Source organism: Somniosus microcephalus, chromosome 4 (genome assembly GCF_052327205.1).
Source record: "Somniosus microcephalus isolate GS21.2 chromosome 4, FLI_Smic_1.0, whole genome shotgun sequence".
NCBI classification, from domain to species: Eukaryota; Metazoa; Chordata; class Chondrichthyes; order Squaliformes; family Somniosidae; genus Somniosus; species Somniosus microcephalus.
This window is the reverse complement of record NC_140990.1, coordinates 312441247-312466302: the sequence shown is the minus strand read 5'-3', so window position 1 is coordinate 312466302 and position 25056 is coordinate 312441247. Positions and strand designations below refer to the sequence as shown.

The window sequence follows — 25056 nt, the reverse complement described above, 5'->3', positions numbered from 1 at the left end:
TCCACTGTCAATCCCCCCAGAAACACCACCCAATCAATCTTACCCAATTCCTGTCTCATACCCTCGTAATTCCCTTTATTTAAGTTCTGGACCTTAGTCTCTGATTCAATTTCCTCACTCTCCATCTCGACTGAGAGCTCGATCATATTATGATCGCTCTGACCCAAGGGGCCTCGTACAAGAAGATTGCTGATAAGTCCCTTCTCATTGCACAATACCCAGTCTAAAATGGCCTGATCTCGAGTCGGCTCCTCGACATATTGGTCCAGATAACCATCCCGAAAACATTCCAGGAATTCCTCCTCCTCAGAATTTTTACTAGTTTGGGTAGTCCAATCAATATGTAAATTAAAGTCACCCATGATGACAGCTGTGCTCTTATCGCACGCTTCTCTAATTTCCCTTTTTATGCCTTCCCTCACCTCCATATTACTATTTGGAGGCCTATATATCACACCCACTAACGTTTTCCTCCCCTTGCTATTTCTCATTTCTACCCATACAGATTCCGTTTCATCCGAGTTAATATCCTTCCTTTCCATTGCATTAATCCCCTCCTTTACCAGCAATGCTACCCCACCTCCCCTACCTTTTTGCCGATCCTTCCTAAATATTGTATATCCCTGGATGTTAAGTTCCCAGCCTTGCCCACCCTGCAGCCACGTTTCTGTAATCCCAATCAAATCATACTTGTTTACCTCTATTTCCACAACTAATTCATCCACCTTGTTCCTAATGCTTCTAGCATTAAGATACAAAGCCTTCAGGCTTGCTTTTTTCACACTCTCATTATGAATTAGTTTGGCCCTTTGTGTTTCTCTCCTTTGCTTATTGCTTCTCACCTTTCTACCATCTATTTCTGACTTCATATGACTTCCTTGTTCCTGTACTTGAATCCTCTCGCTACGAAGGCCAACATACCATTTGCTTTCTTAACCGCCTGCTGCACCTGCATGCTTACCTTCAGCGACTGGTGCACAAGGACACCCAGGTCTCGTTGCACTTCCCCTTCTCCCAATCTATTGCCGTTCAGATAATAATCTGCCTTCCTGTCTTTGCCACCAAAGTGGATAACCTCACATTTATCCACATTATACTGCATCTGCCATGCATCTGCTCAATCACCTAACCTGTCCAAATCATACTGGAGTTTCTCTGCATCCTCCTCACAGCACACATGCCCACCCAGCTTTGTGTCGTCTGCAAACTTGGAGATATTACATCTAGTTCCCTCGTCTAGATCATATATATATATTGTGAATAGCTGGGGTCCTAGCACCGATCCCTGCGGTACCCCACTAGTCACTGCCTGCCACTCGGAAAAAGAGCCGTTTATTCCAACTCTTTGCTTCCTGTCTGCTAGCCAGTTCTCTATCCAAGTCAGTACCTTGCCCCCAGTCCCATGTGCTTTAACTTTCCATGCTAATCTCTTATGCGGGACCTTATCGAAAGCCTTCTGAAAGTCCAAATACACCACATCCACTGGTTCTCCCTTATCTATTCTACCAGTTACATCCTCAAAAAATTCTAGTAGATTAGTCAAGCACGATTTACCTTTTGTAAATCCATGTTGACTTTGTCCGATACTGTCATTGTTTTCCAAGTGCTCTGCTATTACATCTGTGGTTTATGTACCTTTAAGAGGAACTATGTTTTTTTGAGGCCCCTGTGTACTGTAGTACCGGTAGTGACCACTCGGGTATATAAGCCTGTATAGCGACTTGTATAGTTTTAGTTCACCTCCAGACTTTGTTCAGTAAACACTTGTTAAATCAACTCCTGCTTTCCGGGTCTTCATTAACACATGGATACAACAGTGGCGATGAGTTAGAAACGAACTTACCTGCAATTCGGCAGCACCTCAAGGAGATCGATTCCTCAGACGAAGGTCGAAGAAAAAAAAACTGTGGTTTCACCAGCTAAACGGGCTGGTGGCAGGTACTGCACTAATCCTTCCTGGGCGGCGGGCTGCGGCTCGATCGGGTAGCTCTGCAGCGGGGCCGGTCAGCGAGTCGTAAGGCAGAAGCAAACAGAGACAGAGGGTGGAACACTCAGGACACGGCCGGCGCTGCAAAGCAGGTCGGCGTTCGGACCAAGCAAAGGGAGGGGAAAGTCCCAGAGAGTCCGACGGAGTGATGGAGAAACTGTTTAAAAATATATATGTAATAAAAAAACTGCGGAGAACAGCAGCGGCAGCGGCGGAAAGCGCGGGAGGCGCCATCTTGACTCGACAGGGAAGAAGAGAAAGCGCGGGAGGCGCCATTTTTGATTTTCAGGATGCCTAAGACTGGCAATATTACTGCTTTCGATAGTGATCTAGAGGATTGGACCACATATGTGGAAAGAGTGGAGGTATATTGCAAGGCGAATGAAGTAGCGGATGATAAAAAGGCATCGGTACTTCTAAATCTGATGGGTGCAAGGACATACAGGCTGTTACGAAACTTGATCACTCCAGCCAAACCGATGGACAAGAATTTTAAGGAGATTGTTGATACCCTACAGGAGCACTTAAACCCAACACCGCTGCTGATAGCGGAACGATTCAAATTCTTCAGGAGGAATCAGTACAAGAATGAAAGTAACGCTGATTACCTCACCGAATTACGAAAGCTGTCTAAGCACTGCCAATTCGGGGCAGGACTGGCAGATTCTCTACGAGACAAATTCGTCTGTGGTCTCCTAAGCGAAGGAACACAGAAAAGACTACTTTCTGAGAAAGATTTGACACTGGACAAGGCTTTCAGTGTGGCTGTATCATACGAAGCAGCAGCAAGAGGAGCTGCAGAGATACAGCAAAAGCCACAGGACTTCGGCACCCATGAAATGACACGGGGTTTCGAGAGATGTTATCGCTGCGGCAGATCCACCCATGACCAGAGGGACTGCTGGTTCAAGGACAAAGCATGCAGGCAATGCGGAAAGTTGGGACACATTGCACGTGTATGCCGATCTGGAAAAAAATCCGCTGACAGTAAAAAGATCAATAAGGAAAAGTACAGGAAGGTACAAATGATGACGGACAGTAGCTCCGAAGACCAGAAGAGCGATAGCGACTCCGGAAACAAGAGACTAAGCTGTCTCAAATTACATAATGTAATTGCCAAAGAAGATTACCAGACTATTTGGGTTACCCTCACAATAGCGGGGTCCCCAGTTAAAATGGAGCTAGATACAGGATCAGCTCTGACCGTCATAAGTCGACGGGATTACGAGCGGCTATTTCCGCATATACCTTTGAAAGACACATCCATTATCTTGAAGACATATACGGGGCAGAAAGTATACCCCAGAGGGAAAATAAGGGTGCCTGTTGTATACAACGGCAAGGAAATACAGAAGTTGTATTTATACGTTCTGCAAGATGGTGGTCCACCATTGTTGGGACGTGAATGGATCAGAAAGATACGTTTGGACTGGCACTCCATTCAGGCACTGACAGTGACCAGTAAGAAAAAAATGATGATGACATCATCCCTGGACGATTAAAAGAAATCTTGGCTAACGCCAAAGAAGTGTTTCAACAGGAACTAGGAACCCTGAAAGGCGCCACCGCCTCAATAAAAGTAGAAGATGCGGCAATTCCCAAGTTTTTTAAGGCAAGGCCGGTGCCATACGCAATTCGTCCAGCAGTCAAGGCAGAGCTGGAGAATTTGGAGAAAGCAGACGTGTTATCCAAGGTAGATTGGAGCGAGTGGGCAACACCCATCGTCCCAGTTATGAAGAAAACGTTGAATAATGATAAATCTGAAGAACAGAGAAAAATTCGCATCTGTGGGGACTTCAAGGTGACTGTAAACCCGGTTCTTCATATGGTACAGTATCCTCTTCCGAGGATAGAAGATATTTTTGCCTCACTGTCCGGAGGGAAACGTTTCACAAAAATTGACTTGGCACAGGCATATCTACAGATGGAGGTTGAGGAGACCTCAAAAAAGTATCTCACGATAAACACACACAAAGGCCTGTACCAGTACAATCGGCTAGTTTTCGGAGTAGCATCAGCTCCAGCTATCTGGCAAAGAGCTATGGAGCAAGTACTGCAAGGGATTCCAGGGACTCAATGCTACCTAGACGATATCCTTGTAACAGGAGAAAATGACAACGAGCACCTTGCCAATTTGGAGCAGGTGCTCACGAGGCTGAGAGAACGGGGCCTACGAGCAAATTGCCCCAAGTGCGAATTTTTCCAGAAACAAATATATTGTGGCCATATCATTAACGAAGAAGGGTTGCATAAATCACCTGAAAAAATTGAAGCGGTCGTAAAAGCCCCAGCGCCTGAAAATGTCTCACAATTAAGGTAGTTCCTGGGATTAATAAATTACTATCATAAATTTTTACCGAACTTGTCAACGGTTCTGCACCCTCTTAACGCACTGCTACAAACGGGAGTAATTTGTAAATGGAGCGAAGACTGTAAACGTGCCTTCCATAAATGCAAAGGCTTGAACACGTCCAAGGAAGTGTTGGCTCATTACAACCCATCACTGCCAATCAGACTGGCATGCGATGCATCCCCTTACGGCGTGGGAGCGGTATTATCGCATAAATTCCCTGATGGCTCGGAGCGACCGATAGCTTCTGCGTCACGCTCATTGAACTCAGCTGAGCGTAACTATGCCCAGATCGACAGGGAGGCACTCAGCCTGGTGTGGGGGGTGAAGAAATTCAACCATTACCTACACGGACAAAAATTTACCTTGTTGACTGACCATCAACCCCTCGTCTCCATATTCAACCCTAAAAAGGGCGTTCCCATTATGACAGCGCAAAGGCTACAGAGGTGGTCCCTTTTCCTAGGGGCACACCAATATGACATAGAATACAAAGGAACAAAACAGCATGGGAATGCTGACGGTTTATCGCGCCTACCGTTGCCAACGGTAGAAGAGGCACCTACAGTGGACCCAGTGGAGATGTTCCACTCGACCATAGTTGAATGTCTACCAGTGACAAATTCTACCATTTGAAAAGGAAACGAGAAATGACCCGACTCTCTCACGAGTCTACGATTTAACGGTGAAGGGATGGCCAGCACATGGTGAACCACTGTTACCAGCATTCTCGCAAAGAAGAGAACAGCTGTCAGTGTGCCGAGGAACCTTGATGTGTGGATCCAGAGTGGTGATTCCACCCAAACTCCAGGATAAAATGCTAAAGGAGCTTCACGAGGGCCATCTGGGTGGACTGAAAATGAAGAACTTAGCCAGAGCATTTGTGTGGTGGCCAGGTATCGATGGAGACATCGAAGAAATGACCAAGAGCTGCCTAGGATGCCAGAAGTTTCAAAACGCCCCACCACAAGCCCCTCTACATCCATGGGAGTGGCCCTCCTCTCCCTGGCAAAGGGTACATATCGACTTTGCTGGGCCATTTATGGACTCAATGTTCTTAATCGCGGTTGATGCACACTCCAAGTGGCCGGAGGTAATAAAGATGTCCTCCACCACAGCGGAAAAAACCATCACAGTATTAAGGACCATATTCGCCAGGAATGGGCTGCCTGAACAGATCTGTTCTGATAATGGACCGCAATTTGTATCCGAAGAATTCAGGAAGTTCTTAAAAAAACAATGGGGTTAAGCACTACACGTCCGCCCCATACCATCCCGCCACCAATGGATTAGCTGAAAGGTTTGTCCAGACCTTCAAGAAGGCCATAAAGGCCATGGGTAATGAAGACATAAATCTACAACATAAGGTAGATAACTTCTTGTTTGTGTACAGGAATGCAACACATGTGGTTACAAACCAAACCCCCATCATGATGTTTTTCAATAGAAGACTAAGATGCCGGCTGGATTTGATCAAGCCAAACATCAGAAGGGACGTAGAGAACCGGCAATTTCAAGGCATGAATGAAAGGCCAACTAGAACCTTCCAGATAGGTCAACAAGTTTTGGCCCGGGACTACCGTACCGAGAAATGGCAGCCTGGAACTATTTGCACACGACTAGGACCGCTGATGTATACCGTGGACATTGGAGAAAGCATAATAAGGCGCCATGCTGACCAGATCATAGAGTCATCCGAAAAGGGACAACCTACACCACAACTCTATACGCCTAATGATGAAGCAGAGATACCCATAGTATCTACCTCCGATCCGGTGATACTGGAACCAGATGAAGCCGACACTGGCATTCAAGCCGAATCGACCTTGCCAAAAGAACCTACTACACCACCGAAACCTACTACACCACCGAGGCGTTATCCGGACCGAGTCAGGAAGCCTCCAGAGAGACTGAATTTGTAATTGATTAACTTCAGCAAATGTGTAGATTATTGTTCTGGTAAAAATGTTAATTAAGGATTACTTAAAATATTATGTACTATTTATCTAAAAGGGGAGGAATTGTGGTGTATGTACCTTTAAGAGGAACTATGTTTTTTTGAGGCCCCTGTGTACTGTAGTACCGGTAGTGACCACTCGGGCATATAAGCCTGTATAGCGTCTTGTATAGTTTTAGTTCACCTCCAGACTTTGTTCAGTAAACACTTGTTAAATCAACTCCTGCTTTCCGGGTCTTCATTAACACACGGATACAACAACATCTTTTATAATGGACTCTAGCATTTTCCCTACTACCGATGTCAGGCTTACCGGTCTATAATTCCCCGTTTTCTCTCTACCACCTTTTTTGAATAGTGGGGTTACATTAGCTACCCTCCAATCCATGGGAACTGGTCCAGAGTCTATAGAATTTTGGAAGATGACCAGCAATGCATCTACTATTTCTAGGGCCACTTCCTTAAGTACCCTGGGATGTAGACCATCAGGCCCTGGGGATTTATCGGCCTTCAATCCCATCAATTTCCCTAACACCACTTCCCTACAAATACTGATTTCATTCAATTCCTCCCTTTCATCAGACCCTATGTTCCCCGACATCTCTGGGCGGTTATTTGTGTCCTCCTTTGTGAAGACAGAACCAAAGTATGCATTTAATTGGTCTGCCATGTCTTTGTTCCCCATTATAAATTCCCCTGATTCTGACTGCAAGGGACCTACGCTTGACTTCACCAATCTTTTTCTCTTCACATATCTATAGAAGCTTTTACAGTCAGTTTTTATGTTCCTGGCAAGCTTACTCTCATACTCTATTTTCCCCCTCTTTATTAATCCCTTTGTCCTCCTTTGCTGAATCCTAAACTGCTCCCAATCCTCTGGAGAGCTACCCACCGAGCCAAAGCTGAAACCTTATTAGATAGTGTGTTAAAGACTCGGTAGGTTTTTGAAGGGATACATTGAGTGGAAACAATGTAGAAGATCAGCAAGTGGCAGCCATGTGAAAAGCTTCACAAATGAAGATCGTAAATAAATTCTGGATCCAGTCATTTTGGCTGAGGAATCTATAGTGCAGGTAAAGGTTGGTAAAACATATGTGACGTTACAGGGCACTGAGACCAGATGGAATATACCCTAGAATCTCCTCAAGGAAATGAGAAAGGGAAAAAGGCAAAACTCTTGTTCATACAAGAGCTGTACCACAGCATTGGAGGATAGCAGATGTTATCGTGATGTATGCAGAAACTGGATGAGATATGAAGCTGGAAATTAGGAGTTAGCCCAGTATATGTAGTGGGGAACATGCTTAAGAGAATTAAACAGGAAGCTACTCAGAATCATCAACAGAACTTGGAAGCCATAAAGAGCAGTGGACATAGATTGGAATCAATAGGTCATGCCTCATGAATTTGTTGGAGCACTTTGAAGAAGTGTTTAATTGGTGGCTATGTGGTGGATATAATTTAGTTAATAAAGTTCCACTCGTGAGGCTTCAACATGATGGTTTACTTATTACTTCACTTGCCTACATAACAGTTCAAAAGTCTCTCTTCTCTCTAAGTGTAAAGCATAGTGCTTTAGGACGTCCCAAGGACACTAATAAGCTGCTGTATAAATACTACTTTTTCTTTCTTCACTTTTTATGAACTATCCATATATTGAAGAAAGTTGTTTTCTTTATTCAATGTATTGTAATTAAATAAAATATAACTTTATTGGCAGTATCCATTGCTGTCTGCTGCCAAATCAGAGATATAAAAAAGAACTTGCATTTCTATAGTGCCTTTCATGACCTCAGGACATCCCAAAGCGCTTTGCAGCCAATGAATTACTTTTGAAGTATAGTCACGGTTGTAATGTAGGAAACGCAACAGGCAATTTGCAAATAGCAAGGCCCCACAAACAGCAATTAAATAAATCTGTTTTAGATGTGGTTGAGGAAAAAATATTGGCCAGGACACTGAGAGAACTCTCCTGCTCTTCTTAGGATAGTGCCTTATCCTGAGTACAGTAGCATAATTGTTATGTTACTGGACTAGTAACCCAAAGGCCTGGGCTAGTGCTCCAGCGACGTGAGTTCAAATCCCACCGTGGCAGCTGGGACTTTAAATTCAGTTAATAAAATAAATGTGTATCAGTAATGGTGACCATGAAACTACTGGATTGTTGTAAAAGCCCATCTGGTTCTCTCATGTTCCTTAGGGAAGGAAATCTGCCGCCCCTACCCGGCCTGGCCTATATGTGACTCCAGACCCACTGCAATGTGGCTGACTCTTAACTGCAAGCCACTCAGTTGTCTGCTACGAAAAACTGCAACGGTTCAAAAAGGTGGCTCACCTCCACCTTCCCAAGGGCAATTAGGGATGGGCAATAAATGCTGGCCTTGCCAACGATGCCCACATCCCTTGAATGAATTAAAAAAATGATAACATGAGATCTTATAACATCCACCTGAAAGAGCAGACGGGGCCTCGGTTTAACCTCTCATCCGAAAGACAGCACCTCAGACAGTGCAGCACTTCCTCAGTACTGCACTGGAAGTGTCGGCCTGGATTATGTGCTGAACTCTCTGAAGTGAGATGTGAGCCCACGACCTTCTGACTTAGAGGCGAGAGTGCTACCCACTGAGCCAAGGCTGACACCTAGGACAGAGCAGTATGCTCGATTTACCCCCCATTTTGGACTCTGGCCCAAATACACACTGAGTAAATTGGTGAACCACTGGGGGTAACTATGACGCACATTTTATTTTTTCCCTTTCCCTTCTCTGATTACAGATGAAGCTTAGTCAGATTGTGCAAGATTTGGTATATTTTGTTCACCCCTCGTCTCCTGCCCGTGCTGCCCAGTTAAAGTCGGGGAGAATTGCTTGTTTTGGCCAAGTTGAGTCTCAGTGAAGCAGGCATTATTATTGAACATGCAGGGAGGTCACGACCCTGAGATGCTCTGGGTTGGGTTGACTGCACGGGAGCGAGAGAATGGGCACCAATTATATTTTCCTTTGAAGATGTTAGTTGCCTCTCTAAAACCTGTTTCCATTTTACAGCTAGTGCTCAGAGATAGACCCATTGTGTTGTCATCTGTTATAGATTCTGACCTGGCCAGGATGGGCGCTCTGGTTTGTTCTGTTATACAATACCCAGTGAGTGAAAAGCATGCCAGTTTATTCAAATATTGCTAGCACACTGATAGCTCATGTAGTTTATCCAGTGAACAACTGAAACGTAGAGACCAGTGAAGTCTTAGGTTCAATCCCTGGTCTGTGCTAAATTAGGTGAACACAGAAAGAAAGCAAGGAAGACTTGCATTTCTATAGCGCCTTTCACGACCACCGGACGTCCCAAAGCGTTTTACAGCCAATTAAGTACTTTTGGAGTGTAGTCACTGTTGTAATGTGGGAAACGCAGCAGCCAATTTGTACACAGCAAGCTCCCACAAACAGCAATGTGATAATGACCAGATAATCTGTGTTAGTGATGTTGGTTGAGGGATAAATATTGGCCCAGGACACCGGGGAGAACTCCCCTGCTCTTCTTTGAAATAGTGGCTGTGAGATCTTTTACATCCACCTGAGAGAGCAGACGGGCCTCGGTTTAACGTTTCATCCAAAGACAGCACCTCCGACAGTGCAGCGCTCCCTCAGCACAGCACTGGAGTGTCAGTCTAGATTTTTGTGCTCAAGTCTCTGGAGTGGGACTCGAACCCACAACCTTCTGATTCAGAGGCAAGTGTGCTGCCAACTGAGCCATGGCTGACACAAAGTTGATCTTGCTGTTAGCAGAGAATGATAGATAACGGTGTTTTGTTACAGTAATAATTGCTCCACCGGGGATGCTGATTGTTTGGCATCAACATGGGAAACACCAGAGCATTAATGTTGGCTCCAGCCCCATTCCCTACACCGCTCTGTTTGCATTCTCATTGTGTCAAGGCAATGCATAATCCCTGCTTCTCAGGGAACCTTTTTCTACTGCAGTGGCAATTGCTCCCACTGGGACAATCTGCTAATAGACTAAAGGTGTTCATTTCCTCAGCTGTAAACTCTTCAAATGTGAGGCTAATTGGCTCTTTGCCTTTGAGAGAGTTCAACAGTAAGTGCATTAACCCGATGACTGATCAAGGGGAAAGGAACCGAGGAGCCCAAGAGGAAATCGGATTGTGGAAGCAGCCATTTAGAAAAGGCAGAAGAGCCACAGCAAGTGCTTGGCAAGAATATCCTGCATTCCAGAAATAATTCTTCCCTCCCCCCAATGCAAAGCACAATCAAACGGACTGTGTCACTCTGGAGTTGCTTTTGTTAAAGACACATTCTTAAGATTGGTTACGGCGTTCTCTCCGCTCTCAGTTTGCAGTGTTGTACATCCCAGAGCTGTAGGTTACACATGCTGCATTTAATGTTGGAAAAGGACACACGGCTCGCATACTAATTTATTGAATCCAACAATCAAACCTTTTGGAAAACAATACGATCCACGACCCTTGAACTCAAGTTTACCAAGAGCCACCTTAAAGGAATCTACTTGGGGCTTAAAATACCACGTGCATGAAAAGATTTATTTGCAGGAAAGTGGGTTACTGGATCACATCTTTAGCATCTCTGCCCTCCAGTTTTCACCCAGATTTATCTCCTGGGGGCTTCTCCAGGTTGGGCACCTTTGCAACCAATAGTGCGCCAAGACTATCTGTTCAGAATATAGGAAACTTGAGGAACAAGAGCTGGTCATTGGGGCCTACAAGCCTGCTTCTCTTTGTTCGATCTCAACACCCAACTTTTAAAGGGGGTGCAGGAACAGAGGGACCTGGGGGGGGGTGTACACTGAAGGTGGCAGGACAAATTGAGAAGTCTGTTAAAAAGGCATACAGGATCCTTGGCTTTATAATAGACATGGGCTGCGATTTTGCCGGCGCTCAGAGGGCAGGTTTGGAGGCGGGTCAGGTGGTAAAATCGCAAATATTGACGACGGGTTCTGATCCCGCCGTCAACCCACCTCCGTGCAACTTTCCCAAAGGGAGCAGAACCAGGCACAACAGCAGGAGCGCCAACCTCCTGCTCAGCCACCTGATGCTGCATAGGGCAGAGGGTGTCAGCGCAGGGCTGCACGTCGCCGCAGGAGATACCCCCAACACAGGGTTTACAGGCTGAGGATGACCTTCCTCAACATGACTGAGCAGCAGTGCCAAAGGAGGCTGAGACTTTTGCGAGAGGTAGTCGGTGACATCTGCGCAATGCTGCACCAACACCTGGAGCCCAGAGGAGCGGGTGGACACCCCTTACCAGTGGCTATGAAAGTCACCACCGCCCTCAATTGTTTTGCTTCATGGTCCTTCCAGGGTTCATCAGCAGCATCTCCCAGTCAGCCGCACACACTTGCATCACGCAGGTAACCGATGCCCTCTTTGCAAAGGCGCACAATTACATCCACTTCTCCACGGATGAAGCAATTGTAACCGCGTGTGCGGTTGGCTTTGCAAATATGGCAGGCTTGCCAAGGGTGCAGGGCATCATAGACTGCACACATGTGGCCATTAGGGCACCCCATCACAACCCAGCTGTTTTTGTCAACTGCAAGGGCTTCCACTCCCTTAACGTGCAGCTGGTGTGTAACCACAGGAAGGACATTTTGCCTGTTTGTGTGAAGTACCCTGGCAGTTGTCATGACTCGTTCATCCTGCGGCAGCCGAGTGTACCTCCGCTCTTCAAGCCAACACAACTTTCCGGATGGCTACTTGTAGAGAAGGGCTATCCCCTAAAGACATGGCTGATGATGCTGTTGAGGAGGCTATTGAACGAAGCTGAGGAGCACTACAATGCCAGCCACATTTTGACCAGATCCATCATTGAGCAAACCATCGGCTTGCTGAAGATGCGATTCAGATGCCTTGACAAATCAGGTGGAGCCTGAGTACTCAGCAGCCAGGGTCTCCAGAATCATCGTGGTCTGCTCTGCACTGCACAACATCGCACAGCTTCGTGGCTTCCTGCTGCCTGAGGAACAAATGGCTCAGAGCATAGCCTCCTCAGATGAGGAGGAGGAGGAGGAAGAAGGCCTTGCGGAGGCGGATGAGCCAGCTGCAGCAGCACGCGAGCACATTGCTGCCCAGGATGCAAAGGATGCACTAATCTTTGCCAGATTCGCTTAGGTAGACGAATCTAACACATGTGACTGGCACCTTCTTATCACACCATAGACAATGGACAAGAACCTGTGGGTTCCTATCACTCTGACCACCATCATTACAAATGCAAGTCGCCCCGAGCGCTCAATGTGCAACTTCCATTTCCCAGATCACATAGGCCAGAGCTTTAGCTGTTTGCCATCACTTCTGTTTAATCAATGCACAAAAGGATGATAATGGCAAAAATTAAAGACAACAGAACAGAACATCCAAGTGACTACCCTTGTGACTAATTGTGCTTTATCTTCCTCTTACACGTGCTTCTACATGGTGCCTCCCCTGTGGCTTCAGCAGATGTGGAGGCACCTTGCTCATTTTCATGCTGCTCCTGCTTCGACACCTTTGGTGGGCGTCCTCTGGGTTTGCGAGCCTGTGAGGGCTTGGCAACAGTCTGCTCCTCCTGCGTCTGTGCAGGGGCTGAGACACCCATCTCAGTTGGGTGAGGACTCTGGCGGGGCTCTGACCGAGGGCTACTCAGTGGCATGGGAGTGTGAGCACTTGGAGAGGAGCCCCCACTTCCATGTTGCCTGCCACCAACATCCCTCTCATGGGTCAGCCCCACTTCAGAGCTAGCAAGTGGCTTGACAGCACCTTGCTGCACATCAGAGGGGCCATGAGGACCCATAGAAGATAGGAGCAAGAGTAGGCCATTCGGCCCCTCGAGCCTGCTCCGCCATTCAATGCGATCATGGCTGATCATCCAAATTCAGTACCCTGTCCCTGCTTTCTCCCCATATCCCTTTAGCCTTAAGAAATATATCCAACTCCTTCTTGAATATATTTAATGAATTGGCCTCTACTGCCTTCTGTGGTAGAGAATTCCACAGGTTCACCACTCTCTGCGTGAAGAAATTCCTCCTCATCTCTGTCCTAAATGGCTTACCCCTTATCCTTAGACTGTGACCCCTGGTTCTGGACTCCCCGACCATCGGGAACATCCTTCCTGCATCTAGTCTGTCTAGTCCTCTTAGAATTTTATAAGTTTCAATGAGATCCCCTCTCATTCTTCTAAACTCCAGCGAGTACAAGCCCAATCGACCCAATCTCTCTTCATACGTCATTCCTGCCATCCCAGGTATCAGCCTGGTGAATCTTCGCTGCACTCCTTCCATGGCAAGAACATCCTTCCTCAGATAAGGCGACCAAAACTGCACACAATACTCAAGATGTGGTCTCACCAAGGCCCTGTACAACTGCAGCAAGACATCCTTGTTCCTGTACTCAAACCCTCTCGCTATGAAGGCCAACATACCATTTGCCTTCTTAACCGCCTGCTGCAGCTGCATGCTTACCTTCAGCGACTGGTGCACAAGGCCGCCCAGGTCTCGTTGCACTTCCCCTTCTCCCAATCTATTGCCATTCAGATAATAATCTGCCTTCTTGTTTTTGACACCAAAGTGGATAACCTCACATTTATCCACGTTATATTGCATCTGCCATGCCTCTGCCCAATCACCCAACCTGTCCAAATCATACTGGAGTTTCTCGGCCCCGTATCTGCACTGGCAGTCCTACTCAAAAGGACTTCCATGAAGTTCTGGTTTCTCTGCTCAATAGATGCCCATCGCTCCTCCAGAGATGTCAGTCTATACTGAACATTCACCATGTTTTCCAGATTTTGGCGACTTCTTTCCTCCAAGGCCGTAGCCACCCTCTCCTCTACCGTAGCCATTCTTTCCAAAGAGCCATCCTTTTCACGGAGCTAGCCATCCTTTCCATGGAGGTTGCCATCCTTTCTGTGATGGTGCGTTCATGTGCCATTGCCTCCACAAAGGCACTGCTCATGTTAGAGATGGACTCCTCCAACCTCTCCACACTCGCAGTAACCCTGGAGACAAAACCTGCCAGAGACTCCTGCACTTATTCCTGGAGTTCCAGTACTGCTCCCTTTCTGGATGGACCCGGAGGCACAGGGTCGACATACAGCTGAGCAGAGCTGGGAGTGCCCTGCGGCCTCCGACGAGGACTCTCCACTGCCGTCCCTGTCTCCACCATCTGCTGATGCTCACTTGTGAGCTGTGATACACCAGGTGACAACACTATATCTCGCGAAGGTCCCACCAAGGTGTGCGTATCTGCGCTGGTGCTGGGTGCGCTTAATTCTGCCGATGCTGCGCCCTCAGAGGTTGCAGGTTCCTCTGAGGAGTCTTCAGGCTCCGGCTCTTCCTCCTAGACAGTGGGGAGGGGGGCTGTCGATGGTCCTGTGGGGGAGTAAAGGCATGAGTTAGACATGTGATATTAACGTAGCATGCACATGGACTTGTGCAGATGATCATAAGTCAACCTGTATGAGCATCAGAAGCCATATCAGTCACTCAGGCAATGTAAATGAGGGAGATGCAAATCTGTTCTGTCACCAGCTTGCTCTGCTGCGCCCATCTGACCGTCCCCCACTTCCAGATCCTCATCGCCTCCAATGATTTCCAGGGCCGCCTCCTCAGCGTTGGTGAGATGGGCTATGGAAGGTGGCCCTCCTCCTGTCTTAGCCCTTTCCCTCTTATTGTGGGCTCTCTCTTCCTGCAATGAGGGACACAAGTGGAATTTGAGTGAGAATGATGGAATGGGTGTAGAGAATCCATAGCATAGATGCTTAGAAGAAGACAAAGATGGAGTGAGGTGCCAATACCAAGGGCCCTCCCTGTGCGTTGTTAGTTGTTGTCATAGCATCACAGTGATAGCGAGTGTGAGGGCAGCATAGTCAGATAGTGAAGTGATTGTGTACATGGAGAGAGAGGGATGGTTAAGGGATGTAAGGGTAAAGTGGGATGTGCAGGAGTAGGTTGACAGTGCAGAGTGCTGGTGATGAGAGGAGTTGGGGAGCAGATTGAGGCTAAGTGTGATGTTATACTCACTTTTCCTAAGCAGACCAGGTCATTGAACTTTTTTCTGCACTGCACCCAGGTTCGAGTGCAGATGGATCTGGAGCTCACCACCTGAGCAATTTGCAGCCAGGTTGCTGTGGTGGCTTCTTTCGCCCAGAGGATGGGAAGAGTACCTCCATGCACCCTCTGACTCCCTCCACAAGAGCATGGAGGGAGTCATCATCAAATCGGGGAGAGGCCTCGGCCCTTGAGGTAGTCATGGGGAGGGAGTCATCATCAAATCGGGGAGAGGCCTTGGCCCTTGAGGTAGTCATGGGGAGGGAGTCATCATCAAATCGGGGAGAGGCCTCGGCCCTTGAGGTAGTCATGGGGAGGGAGTCATCATCAAATCGGGGAGAGGCCTCGGCCCTTGAGGTAGTCATGGGGAGGGAGTCATCATCAAATCGGGGAGAGGCCTCGGCCCTTGAGGTAGTCATGGGGAGGGAGTCATCATCAAATCGGGGAGAGGCCTCGGCCCTTGAGGTAGTCATGGGGAGGGAGTCATCATCAAATCGGGGAGAGGCCTCGGCCCTTGAGGTAGTCATGGGGAGGGAGTCATCATCAAATCGGGGAGAGGCCTCGGCCCTTGAGGTAGTCATGGGGAGGGAGTCATCATCAAATCGGGGAGAGGCCTCGGCCCTTGAGGTAGCCAGGGGGAGGGAGTCATCATCAAATCGGGGAGAGGCCTCGGCCCTTGAGGTAGTCATGGGGAGGGAGTCATCATCAAATCGGGGAGAGGCCTCGGCCCTTGAGGTAGCCAGGGGGAGGGAGTCATCATCAAATCGGGGAGAGGCCTCGGCCCTTGAGGTAGCCAGGGGGAGGGAGTCATCATCAAATCGGGGAGAGGCCTCGGCCCTTGAGGTAGTCATGGGGAGGGAGTCATCATCAAATCGGGGAGAGGCCTCGGCCCTTGAGGTAGTCATGGGGAGGGAGTCATCATCAAATCGGGGAGAGGCCTCGGCCCTTGAGGTAGTCATGGGGAGGGAGTCATCATCAAATCGGGGAGAGGCCTCGGCCCTTGAGGTAGTCATGGGGAGGGAGTCATCATCAAATCGGGGAGAGGCCTCGGCCCTTGAGGTAGTCATGGGGAGGGAGTCATCATCAAATCGGGGAGAGGCCTCGGCCCTTGAGGTAGTCATGGGGAGGGAGTCATCATCAAATCGGGGAGAGGCCTCGGCCCTTGAGGTAGTCATGGGGAGGGAGTCATCATCAAATCGGGGAGAGGCCTCGGCCCTTGAGGTAGTCATGGGGAGGGAGTCATCATCAAATCGGGGAGAGGCCTCGGCCCTTGAGGTAGTCATGGGGAGGGAGTCATCATCAAATCGGGGAGAGGCCTCGGCCCTTGAGGTCATCATGACAGCAGTTGTCAGGAAGGAAACCCAGCAGCAAATAATGAGAGAATGAACCAAGGCTGCACGGACCCTTTAAATGCAGCTGGGTGACGGACGTCAGCAGAGGCGAGTTCCAGACCCAAAACACTAATTGGCCAGGGGAGTTGCACACGCAGGGACTCAATTGCCCAATTAGGGCAAAATCGCTAATTTTTACCGGCTGAAAGTGGCGGCGGGACCGGAACCCACCGATCACCTGACCTGCACCCAACCCGCCACCAATGGGAAAATCACGGCCCAAGAGTACTAAAGCAAGAAAGTTATGCTAAACCTTTATAAATCACTGGTTAGGCCCCAGCTGGAGTATTGTGTTCAATTCTGGGCACTACACTTCAGGAAGGCTGTCAAGGCTTTAAGAGAGGGTGCAGAGGAGATTTATTAGAATGGTATCAGGGATGAGGGACTTCAGTTATATGGAGAGATTAGAGAAACTGGGGTTATTCTCCTTGGAGCAGAGAAGGTTAAGGGGAGATTTAATGAAGGTGTTCAAAAGCATGAAGGGTTTTGATAGAGTAAATGAGGAGAAACTGTTTCCAGTGGCAGAAGGGTCTGTAACCAGAGGACACAGATTGAAGGTAATTAACAAAAGAACCAGAGGTGACATGAGGAAACATTTTTTAACACAGCGAGTTGTTGTGATCTGGAACGCGCTGCCTGAAAGGGCGGTGGAGGCAGATTCAATAGTAACTTTCAAAAAGGATTTGAATAAATACTTGAAGTGGAAAAATTAGCAGGACTATGGGGAAAGAGCAGGGGCAGTGGGACTAATTGGAGAGCTCGTTCAAAGAGCTGGCACAAGCACGATGGGCCAAATGGCCTCCTTCGGTGTTGTATGATTCTATGAGCTCCTCGATTGGGTCAATTCAGCACTCCCAGCTGGGAACCTTGCTCGACAGGCACAGCAGTGCTTCTCCAACCTGCGTTTCCATTGAGGGAGATTCCCCGGTGGGAGCTTGGCATTGCTGGAAATACCCTCGGATTCCACAATCCTTTAGTTCTCTGGAAACAGACCACGCTGTCTTTTAAGCCCACTTCGTGCTATTTTCTTTTAATAACCTTCCCTGGTAATTGATTCCGTATGTCTGTTGACCTTTGTGTGAAATAGTTCTACTTATTTACTCCTAATTTTTAAATGATGCCATCTAGTACTTGACCCCTTTGTCTTTATGGGCAATTTGCCTGGGTCAGTTTTATCATTATCTCTCTTTCAGGATGCCTTCTAATAATTTATCCACAATAGATGTTGGGCTCACTGACCTGTTATTTCCTGAATCATCCGGATGGCCCTTTTTAAGGATTGATGTTACGTTAATTATATTCTAATCCTCAGGCACTACTCCTCTTTCTAATGATTCACTAAACATAGGGTTAGGATGAGACCAATTTTGCTAGCCATTTCTTCATGCAACTACCCTTGAATGAAGTCCATCTGAGCTGGTGCCTTGTCTTTCTTTCACTTCCTCCGCCTGTCCGTAACCACCTTCTGCTTCTTGCAGTACTTCCTCTCTTCCTCCCTCCACCCCCACCCAAGACATTCAGCTTCCTTGCTGGGCAGACGGCCCATATTTTCCTCTCTGAATGAAGAATTCAGTTACTAAACTTGCTATCCTTTGGTCACTTGATATCTTATCACCTTTGGAATCTTTCAATGGCCCCACCATTTGCTTTTTCACCTGTTTGCTGTGAATATATTTATAGAAATGCTTGACATTTCTTTCAATAGTCCCTGCTATCCTAATCTCGTTTTCACTTCAGCTCTCAGGGCCAGTTTCTTGACCTCTTTTACATTATTCCCGATCTGTGCCACCCGTAGTTGGACCATCCCTTTCTTGTCCTTACTTCCTTCGTTCCTCCCTTTGTTTATGTTTTGCCTGTTCCCCTCCTTCACTGGTAGTTTGTATCTGATCTGTACTTTGTGTATTGTATTTATAAACATGATCCACTTTTCATCCTTGCTTCTCCCTCTAAACAGTGCTGTCCACTCCACTTTCCTTTGCTCTCTACTCAAAGTTTGCCTTGCTAATGGAGTATTTTCCAACCATCTGGTATCTCTTCCAAAGCTATAAACTTCTAAAAATCAAAACTTTTCTTATTTTAATTTTCATGTTCCTCAATGTAGCAATCTCACAAGTACTCTATACCCTTCACTGTAGTGCTCAGATCTACCCCACACCCCTGCCTTTGTTAGGAAGAATAGAAAAATAGAATATTTTGTAAGTGGTGAGAAACTACTAAATAACAACAGAAAATGCTGGAAATACTCAGCAGGCCAGGCAGCATCCGTGGAGAGAGAAACAGAATTAACGTTTTAGGTCTGTGACCCTTCATCAGAACTGGAAAAAGCTGGAGATGTAACAGATATTAAGCAGGTGCAGAGACAGGCGGGGGGGGTGTTTAGGAGGGGAGGAGGGAATTGAAAGAATATACTGTGCTTATGTAAGAGGCAGGAAAGATAAAATGTTGCAAATGGGAATGGCAAAATAATACAGCATGAAAAATGGGGGCAGAGGTTATTGTCTGAAATTATTGAACTCGATGTTGAGTCCAGAAGGCTGTAAAGTGCCCAATCGAAAGATGAGGTGCTGTTCTTCGAGCTTACGTTGAGCTTCATTGGAACAATGTAATAGGCCGAGGACAGAGAGATCAGAGTGGGAGTGAAGCGGAGAATTAAAGTGACAGGCGACCGGAAGCTCAGGGTCACCCTTACAGACTGAACGGAGGTGTTCTGCAAAGCGGTCGCCCAATCTGCGTTTGGTCTCCCCAGTGTAGAGGAGACCGCATCGTGAGCAGCGAATACAATATATTAAATTGCAAGAAATACAAGTAAATCGCTGTTTCACCTGGAAGGGGTGTTTGGGGCCCTGGACAGTGGGAAGGGAGGAGGTAAAAGGGCATGTGTTGCATCTCCTGCGCTTGCACGGGAAGGTGCCAGGCGAAGGAGAAGGGCTGTTAGGGGCGATTGAGGAGTGGATCAGGGTGTCACGGAGGGAGCGGTCCCTTCGGAATGCTGAAAGGGGAGGTGAGGGGAAGATGTGTTTGGTGGTGGGATCACGTTGGAGGTGGCAGAAATGGCGGAGGATGATCCGTTGAATGTGGAGGCTGGTGGGGTGAAAGGTGAGGACAAGGGGAACCCTATCGTGGTTCTGGGAGGGAGGGGAAGGGGTGAGAGCAGAAGTGCGGGAAATAGAACGGACACAGTCAAGGGCCGTGTCAACCACAGTAGAGGGGAATCCTCGGTTGAGGAAAAAGGAAGACATGTCGGAAGCATGTCCATCGCTTGGCACCTTCCCGTGCAAGCGCAGGAGATGCAACACATGCCCTTTTACCTCCACCCCACTAGTTACAGTTTGCCAACCTGAAAATGACCCATTTATCCCGACTCCCTGTTTTCTGTTAGTTAGCCAATCCTCTATCCATGCTAAGACATTAGAGTCATAGAGTTATACAGCACAGAAAGAGGCCCTTCGGCCCATCGTGTCCACACCGGCCATCAAGCCCTATCTATTCTAATCCCATTTCCAGCACTTGGCCCGTAGCCTTGTATGCTGTGGCGTTTCAAGTGCTCATCTAAATGCTTCTTGAATGTTGTGAGGGTTCCTGCCTCTACCACCCTTTCAGGCAGTGAGTTCCAGATTCCAACCACCCTCTGGGTGAAAAAGTTTTTCCTCAAATCCCCTCTAAACCTCCTGCCCCTTACCTTGAATCTATTCCCCCTGGTTATTGACCCCTCTACGAAGGGGAAAAGTTTCTTTCTATTTACCCTATCTATGCCCCTCATAATTTTGTAAACCTCAATCAGGTCCCCCCTCAGCCTTCTCTGCTCTAAGGAAAACAACCCCAGCCTGCCCAGTCTCTCTTCATAGCTGAAGCACTCCAGCCCAGGTCACATCCTGGTGAATCTCCTCTGCACCCTCTCCAATGCAATCACATCCCTCCTATAGTGTGGTGACCAGAACTGCACACAGTATTCCAGCTGTGGCCTAACTAGCGTTTTTTACAGCTCCATCATAACCTCCCTGCTCTTGCCTTCATTAGCCGAGGCATAGAATATAAGTATCCCATATGCCATTTTAACCACCTTACCCACCTGTTCTGCTGCCTTCAGGGATCTATGTACATGCACACCAAGGTCCCTCTGATCCTCTGTCCTTCCTAGAGTCCTACCATTCATTGTGTATTCCCTTGCCTTGTTAGTCCTCCCAAAATGCATCACCTCACACTTTTCAGGGTTAAATTCCATTTGCCACTGTTCTGCCCATCTAACCAACCTGTCTATATCATCCTGTAGCCTGAGGCTTCCCTCCTCGCTATTTACCACTCCACCAATTTTCGTGTCACCTGTGAACTTACTGATCATACCTCCTACATTCATACCTAAATCATTAATATACACTATAAACAGCAAAGGACCCAGTACCGATCCCTGCGGTACACCACTGGACATAGGCTTCCAGTCACAAAAACAACCTTCGACCATCACCCTCTGCCTCCTGCCACTAAGCCAATTTTGGATCCAATGTGCCAAATTGCCCTGGATCCCATGGGCTCTTACCTTCTTGACCAGTCTCCCATACTCCCAACCCCGTGAGCTCTTATCTTGTGTAGTAACCTTTTATGTGGCACCTTATTGAATGCCTTCTGGAGATCCATATACATGACATCTACTGGTTCCCCTTTATCCACCCTGCTCATTACATCCTCAAATAACTCCAGCAAATTTGTCAAACATGATTTCCCTTTCATAAAACCATGCTGACTGTGCTTGACTATATTACGATTTTTTTAATGTCCTGCTATCACTTCCTTAATGATGGACTCCAGCATTTTCCCAATGACAGATGTTAGGCTAACTGGTCGATAGTTGCCTGCTTTCTGTCTCCCCCCTTTCTTAAATAGGGGCGTTACATTTGCGGTTTTCCAGTCCGCTGGGACCTCTCCAGAATCCAGTGAATTTTGGTAGATTACAACCAATGCATCCACTATCTCTGCAGCCACCTCTTTTAAGACTCTAAGTTACAGGCCATCGGGTCCAGGGTACTTGTCCACCTTTAGTCCCATTAGTTTGCCTAGTACTCTCTCTAGTGTTAGTGATTGTTTTAAGTCCCCCACCCCACCCCAATAGCCCCTTGATTATCCGTTATTGGGATGCTTTTAGTGTCTTCTACCGTGAAGACCGATACAAAATATTTGTTCAAAGTCTCCGCCATTTCCCTGTTTCCCATTATTAATTACCCAGACTCATCCTCTAGGGGACCAACGTTTACTTTAGCTACTCTCTTCCCTTTTATATACCTGCAGAAGCTCTTACCGTCTGTTTTTATATTTCTTGCTAGCTTACTTTCATAAGCTATCTTCTCTCTATCATTTTTTTACTCGTCCTTTGCTGGTTTTTAAAAATTTCCCAATCCTCTGGCCTTCCACTATTCTTCGCAACATTGTATATTTTTGTTTTCAATTTGATACCATCCTTTACTTCCTTAGTTAGCCACAGATGGTTCATCCTTCTCTTAGAGTCTTTCTCTCTCACTGGAATATATCTTTGCTGAGAGTTATGAAATATCTCCTTAAATGTTTGCCACTGCTTTTCTACAGTCTTACCCAGTCCACTTTAACCAAGTCTGCCTTCATACCTTTGTAATTACCTTTGTTTAAGTTCAGGACACTAGTTTTTAGACCTAGCTTTCTCACCCTCAAACTGAATCTGAAATTCTACCATGCTATGATCACTCTTCCCAAGAGGATCCTTCACTTCGAGATCATTAATTAATCCAGCCTCGTTACATATTACCGGATCTAAAATAGTCTTCTCCCTGGTTGGTTCCACAACATATTGTTCCAAGAAACCATCCTGTATACACTCTAAGAACTCTTCCTCTAGTCTACCTTTGCCAATTTGCTTTGTCCAATCAATATGAAGATTAAAATCTCCCATGATTATAGCCGTACCTTTCTTACAAGCCTCTATTATTTTTTGATTTATTCTCTCTCAAACAGTGGCCACACTGTAGGGGGGCCTGTAGACCACTCCCACCAGTGACTTTTTACCCTTATTATTTCCTATCTCCACCCAAACTGATTCTACGTCTTGATCTTCTAGGCCAATATAATTTCTCATTACTGCACTGATCTCATCCCTTATTAACAGAGCTACACCACCTCCTTTTCCTTTCTGCCTATCCTTATGAAATGGCAAATACCCCTGAATATTCAGTTCCCAGCCTTGGTCACCTTGCAACCACGTCTCTGTAATGGCTATCAGATCATACCCATTTATTTCTATTTGTGCTGTCAACTCATCTATCTTGTTACGAATGCTGCGTGCTTTCAGATAAAGAGCTTTTAATGTTGTCTTTTTACCATTTTTCCCAACTCTGACTCCTTTTTCTGATGCACTCTTGCGTGTATATGCGCTGAACCTTCCTGCCTTCCTGCCACACTCTGGTTATCATTACCCCTATCGCTACCCTGCACTTTTGCCTTCCCATTTTTCTTTGACTTTTTTAATTTCCGGTCAGCGTATCCCCCCCACTATTTAGTTTAAAGCCCTATCTACAGCCCTAGTTATCCGATTCACCAGGACACTGGTCCCAGCCTGGCTCAAATGAAGCCCGTCCCGATGGAACAATTCCCTCTTATCCCAGTACTGGGATGCCAGTGCCCCAAGAATCGAAACCCATTTCCCCCACACCAATCTTTGAGCCACTCGTTCATCTCTCTGGTCTTATTTACCCTATGCCAATTTGCACGTGGCTCAGGTAGTAATCCAGAGATTATTACCTTTTGTGGTTCTGCTTTTTAATTTAGTCCCTATATTCAGATATACCCCACACCCCTCACTGTAACACTCGGATATACCCCACACCCCTCACTGTAACACTCGGATATACCCCACACTCCTCACTGTAACACTCTGATATACCCCACACTCCTCAATGTAACACCCTGATATACCCCACACCCCTCACTGTAACACTCGGATATACCCCACACCCCTCACTGTAACACTCTGATATACCCCACACCCCTCACTGTAACACTCGGATATACCCCACACTCCTCACTGTAACACTCTGATATACCCCACACCCCTCACTGTAACACTCTGATATACCCCACACTCCTCAATGTAACACTCTGATATACCCCTCACTGTAACACTCTGATATACCCCACACCCCTCACTGTAACACTCTGATATACCCCACACCCCTCACTGTAACACTCTGATATACCCCACACCCCTCACTGTAACACTCTGATATACCCCACACCCCTCACTGTAGTGCACTTGCACATACCCAACACTCTCAATGTAGCAGTCCCACATGTTCCCCACATCCTCAGTAGCATATTTGCATATACCTCCCACCCCTCACTAACACACTAGTATATATCCCCCACACCCTCACCCTAGCACACTTGCATGTACCTCAACCCCTCATTAACACGCGTATATAACCCTCACACCCCTCACTAACACAATAGTATATATCCCACACCTACACTCTAGCACACATATGTTACCCCACACAATTCACTGTAGTATTGGACATACAGAAATGATATACAAGTGTGTCTCTGACTCCCTTACCCTATCGCTTCCTTTTTGATCAGTTTTTACGCACCACTTTACTGCAAATTCCCTGGTGTGTTCCTCTCCTTCTGCCCATTTTCTCCCTGTCTCTCCACAGGCTGCTTGTTCTGTTGGGATGGGTTAACAGGCCCCTGTAACCTCACCCAAACATCCATTCTCCATCCGCGAGCCCAGAAGGTGAGTGCCGGGGTGTCTTTTCTGTTGTGGAGGGTTCTCTTTACTCCTCCACACTGCCACGCAAGAGCTGCTGAAGAGAAATCATGAGCAGGGACTCTGTTTGATTTTCCTTTACATGGCCCAGTCGCTCAGGCCAGTTGTCGCGTCCCTGCCACTGCCTTGGCTGGGACTCAGCCAAAGCCAAGGTTTGATCCCAGAACCTTGTGATCTGTGTGGCTTAGTGTTGAGGTAAATAGTGATAGATTCCAAAGCTGAGTCTTGGGCTGCCAGGAAGCACAGGTTAATCGCAGCACTTTCACAGTTGTTTTAACCTGAGTGAATGTTATTTAACAGCTCCCTGAAAGGACTTGAGAACTATTACTGAAAAATTAGTTTGGCAAATAATTATCTGAACGCAGATATGTACTGAATGCGAGTCCCTATACATCTCCGCCTCTTACCTCTCTTTCCTCCTTTAAGACACTCCTTAGCAGGCTCGAGGGGCCGTATGGTTAGGTTCTTAAAACCTACCTCTTTGACCAAGCTTTTGGTCATCTGCCCTAATATCTCCTTATGTGGCTCGGT

At 47.1% G+C, this 25056-nt stretch overlaps 1 protein-coding gene across 2 annotated transcripts in view; it reads left to right on the top strand.

Moving 5' to 3' along the window:
• Positions 1–25056, top strand: part of LOC147120602 (ATP-binding cassette sub-family B member 6-like) — a 276275-nt gene that overhangs the window by 242292 nt on the left and 8927 nt on the right. The window lies entirely within an intron of this gene.